Source organism: Delphinapterus leucas, chromosome 15, assembly GCF_059928025.1.
Source record: "Delphinapterus leucas isolate spDelLeu-1000000601 "Yukka" chromosome 15, BTC_Dleu_Yukka2, whole genome shotgun sequence".
NCBI classification, from domain to species: Eukaryota; Metazoa; Chordata; class Mammalia; order Artiodactyla; family Monodontidae; genus Delphinapterus; species Delphinapterus leucas.
In genome coordinates this window covers 25,037,132-25,043,932 of record NC_143143.1, presented here as the reverse complement: position 1 = coordinate 25,043,932, position 6,801 = coordinate 25,037,132, and positions in this window count along the sequence as shown.

Below are 6,801 nucleotides of genomic sequence, written 5' to 3'. Positions count from 1 at the left end.
CTATTGCTTTCCATCCCTCCCTCTTTCTTCATTTATGTGACCTGCATGTATTCTGCAGGCATTTTAGTGTGTGGTTCCTCTTTGTATATGGACTCCCTGAATTGTGTGGCCTTCTCTGACCCTGTCAAACTTCAGATTCCTAAAGGGAGACAAAAAAGGTACCACACATTGTGGAGGGAACAAATGAAGTAAAGTAGGTGAGAGCTCTCAGAAAGCCTAAAGCTCTCTGAAATCACAGAGCTATAAAAGTGAGAATTATCATCATTATTAATAACAACTGAAAGGACAGGAGACAGGGAAGTCAGCCCCCACTCCACCACCACCCCCCAAGTCCAGAAGGGTATCTGTGCCATCATGATGGCATTTATCATTGACATTGACAGTTATTATTAAACTATGTCAACTTGCAAATGCAAAATGTTAACCAAACGAACTAAAATGAGCTGGCAGAAATAATATCTAGGCGCTGTCTACCTTTAACTTTTCTTTCTATAAATTGTTGTGGCATTTCTCCAGGGCTCAGATCAACAAGGAAGAAAAGAAAGAACCCCTCTGGCTTATTGAAGGTGTTACTTGTTATTCCAGCTGATATCCTGTGTGTCCCACTGTCCCCCCTGTCACTGCTGATGTGACGTTTTAGACCTTGGAGACCGTACACTGCTGGCCAACTCCCTCCCCTGGACACATTTATTAAAAAGGGGTGAAGTGTCTCTCCCTTTGTGCCTGTCTCCTCTCCACATTGAAGTTGATTGACTACATTGCATCCTTTTCAAGCTCAAAGTGCAGGCAGAGGTTTGATGAAGCATCTTGCTGCGATCCGTAAGTGGGCTGTGCTTTGAAAACATGATGGTTTTATATAACTGTTTGTGTCTGTGGCTGCCTCACAACTGCTGATGCCAGAGTCACTGTGGCGTTACTTCATGCATGCCCAGGACCACTGTAATCTAGCCCACCTCCCCCTGGTCCCTTCCCACTCTGTGACCCCATCCCTGCCATATTTATGAGTGTGCCGTGTGAGCTCACGCTTCCATGCTGCTCTTTTGTCCAAAATGTCCTCTCCTGCTGTGCCTTCCTGCAAACACCTTATCTTTCTAGACTTTCTTTGATGATTAAGGAGCTTCAGCACCTGAGTCTTATAATTCTGAAAATCATCTCCTAGTTCCCACGACCCCAGATGCAACAGTATGGCTTAGGGGAAGAAGAATAGCCTTTGGAGAGAGGATCATGTGCGTTTGAGTCGTGGCTCTGCCAATTACTAGCTATGCATTTTGGGGCAAGTTACTGACTTCTCTGAACCTCAGTTTCCTCATCTGTAAAATAGGGATAGTGATAGGACCTAAATCTTGTTGTGAGGATTAAATGTGATACTGTATAAAGTGTACCGTCATCACAGTGCCTGGCACATAATGAATGATTAATAGGAGCAATTAATCTAGCTTTTGAGATGGATTGACCCCAGGCAGACGCTGGAAACCTTTTAAACTGAAATCCCATCTTTTGACTTCTAGGCTCCCTTTCCCTAAAAGGCAAGTGCAGAGAAGGATCTAGCTGATTGAAGTTTTTTGGTTACTCGAGGGCTTGTTACCCTCCTATGGCTTTGTGTTAATTTTGGGATAAAGACCGAAATCCTCAATGTGGTTTACAGTGTCTCACATGGCGAGGGGCCTTGCTCATCTCTTTAGCCTCATATTCCACTTCTTCTCACTCCCTGGGAGGGCACACTGCCACAGGGCCTTTGCACAAGCTGCAGCCTTCTGCTGACCCACCTTAATCCACATTACCTACCCATTAACACCTATTCACTCTTCAGAGCCCAGGTACTTCTCCTGGAAGCTGTCCACAACTCCCTGTGTATCAAACCATATCCCTTCCTACAGAACACTTACTCTGACTTCTGATGCATTTCACATTCATTTTTGTGTTTATTTGATTAATGTCTGATTCTTCCACTGGACCATGAGCTCCATGAGGGCAGGGACCAAATCTGTGTGTTGCTCACTGCAGCATCCCCATAGCACTTACGTTAAGCAGTGGCCGTAATGGGCATTCACTAAATAATTTGTTGAATGTACAGGTGAATAAATGACTGTTGTTTTAAGAATGTGTGCAGCCAAGATGTTTGCTTGGAACCTCAAAGTCGTAATCTTGAAGAAAGAAGGACCAAGAGATAAATCATTGGAAGACAGAAAATAGCATGATGGAACTGGGTTGCTTCTGACATCTGGGAAATGGACCGTTAGGGAGGATTTGAGAAGGAAGTGAGCGTGATTAGTGCTCATGGTTAAACTGGCTTGTAACTCGGGGACTAAGTTTTATTTGAGAGTAGGGCTGCTGCTGGTGAGGTGGTTTCTATCCCTTGTAAATAGGGTGTTGATGATTGGGTGGACTGACCCACCTTAGGGTCTTACAGAGTTTAAGGAGCACAGCCCTTGCCTCCTGAGTTCTTGACTTGCTATCACAAACACTTCTCAAACAAGCCAAACATTTATTATCCCCAAAACACTGCAAACCTGTTCTTGATAAACAGATTTGGAAAATACAGAAAAAAATGAATAGAAAAAAAAATTAACCAGCATTCTACCACCCAGAGAGAATTGTATTAACGTTTTGTGCACATGTTTCTAATTTTTTAAAAAAATGTGTTTCTCTCTGTGTTTTATCTATACAGCATTATAATCTGATTTTTTTCAATTAGCAAATGTATCATGAATGGAAAATGCCCAGGAAAGCAAGTGTCTCCTTCCTCCTGTGAGGCTTGATGTGACAGCATCAGCCTTGTTCCAGGAGGTTGGGAGTCCCTGAACTGCAGAGTATCTGAGAGTCCCTGAACTGCAGAGTATCTGATTAAGGTGTGAACAGGGGCTTTGGGAAGGATGGTGAGGTGAGGAGACAGGCAATGGTGCAAACAGAGGCATAGACTCATGGAGCACTTGATGTGACACATCCCCCAGACACTCACCAAGAGATTTTGGGTGGAGAATATGTGTAAGGACCTCAAAAGCAGGGTCATCCTGCTGATAATCTGGAAGGTAGGGTCTTGGAACCATTGACATTTTCATTTATTCACCCAGCAAGTATATCTTGGGTGGCTAACATGTGTCAGGTGCTGGGGATTGAAAGGAACAGAAACATGGCTACATTTGAAACTTACACCATCCCACTTACACATGTAAAATGTTTGGCACAGAAGGAGCCCAATAGAGGGCAACCAGAGAGATTAGCATTCATCCCTTTTCCAGAATCTATGGTTGGTGATTATTCCCATGTTGCCAAATCACTGGAAGGGGCAGAGAGCTAAATGTTTGTGATACTTTGTGTCCATACAGATGATTGTTGCAAAGATATGTTGACTCCCTTTAATACGTATGTAACTAGTTGAAAGCAAGCAGTTTATGGGTGCGCAGTATCAATAAGACTGGCTCTGACACCATTAGCTCTAGCTCTGTTACATTATCAAGAAAACTTTCCTTGGGGCTTTGGGATACCTTATTGCTCCTTCAATCACATCGTGGTCCTTAAGGACCAACTGATAAGCCAACTTTTATTACCTTGTGTTTTTTTAATCACCACAGGGAAATGATAACAAGGCATTGGGAAGGGAGACTTTTCATACAAGATGAAGTGAGCCAAGCTTGGAAGATGACACTTTTATTTACCTTACAAAGGAAGTGGAATGAGATGAAGGCCTCTGCTGATCAACAAACCCAAACCATTCTCCCTTCTGCCCGGACAGAGAGCCTTCTAAACGGGTTGGGTTCTGTTGCACTTAGCAGCTCTCATTTTTCTGTGGCAAGGAGTCTGGGGTTTGGAGTTGGAAGGTACGCATGTCATGGCCAATTCCAATTAGATTTGATTCCAGGAAAAATGTGTTTTTAATCCATTAGGTACAGAGTCTTTCTAGGATCTACAAGTTTTTCAAGGTTGTACAAAAATGTTTAAAACTTGAAAAAAACTTATTGGCTCCAAAATGTGAAGAGAAAGCAATGTTGAAATTAATGAATATTAAAAAAAAACCTCCCACAAACTGTGCTACTTTGTCAATATTGCTAATTGTTAAATTTAGTGTTCATAGAGATTTCATTACATCTGAAAACACTGGTAGATTAGAATTTCCCACTTTCAAGAGCCTCTGAGTATGCAGATTGCCAAGAAATCACATGCAATCAGAAACTAAATAAGCCACTTATTGCCAAATAATTTCAGAAGCAAAATTTAAAAATTTGCTCAAAAATGTTTTATAGCAAAAAATCCATTTAACATAAGATATAGGCAAATTTGTAATATGATTGAAATGCTGTCTAGTGAGGCCTCCCAAAGTAAGTGTGTTTAGGGTCTATGAAACTCTTAAAAAGACCTTGGCATTCATCCTCCCTCCTCTCCCACCTATAAAATAGATTAGACAGAAGATATTTTTAATGGTGGCTCTTTTGTGAAGTGTTTGACCTTTACGGTAGACTAGATTATCGTTCAGTAAATATTCATTCTCTCCTTTACCTCACTGATGTTCAGCGAGGTCATGTGACTTTGCCTTGATGAGGGTTGTAGGGTACTTCCCCACCCTTTGTTGAATTGGCCATGTGATATTCTTTGGCAAATGGGATGTGAGAGGACCTAGCTCTAGCAGATGCCTAAAATGTGCTTGTGTGATAAGGCTTGCCCTCTTGTGCTCCTGCCTTCTCCACGAGAACAGCATGCCTTAATTAGTCACTGGTCCCAGAAAAATGAGAGACACGTGGAGCAGAGTTACCCCAGCATAACTGTAGACCTGCAGCCTCAAGTAGAGTTGCCCTAGCCAACCCACAAAAGAATGAATGAGAAGTAAATGCTTGCCAAGAATTTGCGGTTTGTTTCACAACATAATTGTGGCCATAGCTGACTGATACAAGCTCCTATACACAGAGGCACTTACTCATGTTTCTGACACAATAATGGTTTGTTATTTTCAACTATATTGCTAGTTACTTGTTATTTTCAACCATGTTACAAGGGTCATAACTCTAAAAATTTAAAATTCAGCTACTTTGCACATGTGTTCCCTCTGCCTGAAAAGTTTGTCTCCCTGCTCTTCATGTAGATGGCTCTTTTTTTCATCTTTGTCTCTGGCTTTAAATATTATTTCCTTGGAATGATCTCCTCTGATAAATTATTTAAGTTCCATCTGTGGTGGAGCCTGCAATTTCGTATTCAAACATCCATATTCCCTTTTCTTTTCTGAAGTAAAGCCTTGAATTTTTTTCTTCTTTTGGAAAAAATCTCAAACTTAGAGAAAAGTTGCAACTATAGTACAAATAACCCCCTTCCCACTCCCCACATCATTTGTGAATAAATTTCTGACATGATGCCCCTCATCTCCCAATACTTTAGTGTGCATTTCTTACAGTAAAGGACCTTCTCCTACATAATCATAATACAACCATCAAAATCAGAAAATTAACATTGATACATTACTACCATCTGATCTATAGACCCCATTCAAGTTTCACTAACTATCCCAATAATGTATTTTGCAAAGGATCCAATCCAGGATCCTGCATAGCATTTAGTTGTCATATCTTATTCTGGAAGGGTTCCTCAGTCTCCTTGTTACTTTCTTGACCTTGATACTTTTGAAGAGTACAGGCTATTTATTTTGTATAAGGTCTCCCATTTTTGATTCTTCTGATGTTTTCTCATGATTAGATTCAGGTTATACACCGCTCAGGCTTCAACACCTCATGCCAGGCAGACCTCTGTCCCCTGTCATGGATGCTTACCTTGCTTGGTTCCATCTAATGACTTTAAGACTGAATTTTTGAGGAAGGAAGGAAGTCAAAATTCTGATTTTAATCAGGGTGACATGAACTCAGCTGAAAAACCCCACATTTTCTAATCTCTCCTGAAACTAGCTGTGGCCATGTGATTTAGTTCTGGCCAATGAAATGCAAAAAGAAGGGTAATATGGGAATTTTCTCAGAGGGAGGGGTATTCCTTTCTTTGCCTAGTCCTGTTGGTCTGGGATTGGGATGCAATGGCTGGATCTCCAGGTACCATATATGACCATGAAGACAAGTCCAAATGAGAAGTAATGGTTCCCAAATTAAGCCCATGGCTTAAGAAGGCAAATTGAGGAGAATGTGGTAGTTGGTTAAATATGAGGCATAAGGGAGAAAGACTCAAAGATGATGTTCAGCACTTGGCTTGGGGAAGTGCATGAATGGTGATGATATACACTGAGAAAGGGAGCCCAGAAATGGGAGTGAAATTATTTAAGAGGCAGGATAAATTCATTTTTGGACAAGTTGAGTTTGAGGTATGTGTCTAAGAGACATGTGATAGAGCTCTTTAAGGTCAGAGACACTGGAAACATTTCAATACCAGTATGCTAGGCAGAGGGATCAAATCATGATTCTATTCATTGGTGGGAAGGGAGGCTAGAGGGGAGATGTTGAGCATCTATTTATTCTCTATGCTGGCCATGCTTCCTGTTTCCTGAGCACTGACCATGTGTCATATACTCTGGAGACTGGGTCCCAGGGCTGACAATGGCTTGGAACACTGGTACAAATCACTGGATTCCTCATTCTAGAAGGGAGCATTGGGGGCAAATCCTTCCTCCAGGTCTTTAGCTAGTTTACCCCTTCTGTGAGAAGAAGTCTAGATTTCTTTCCCCAACCCTGCTGTCTCCTTTTCTGGTGAATATACCTCACCTTATCCTAACTACAAACCAAGCCTGTGAGGAAGATCCTGTTATATTATTATACCCAGGCTTAGAGAGTCAAGTGGGCTGAGATTACGTTGGAACCCAAGTAGTCTGACTTAAAG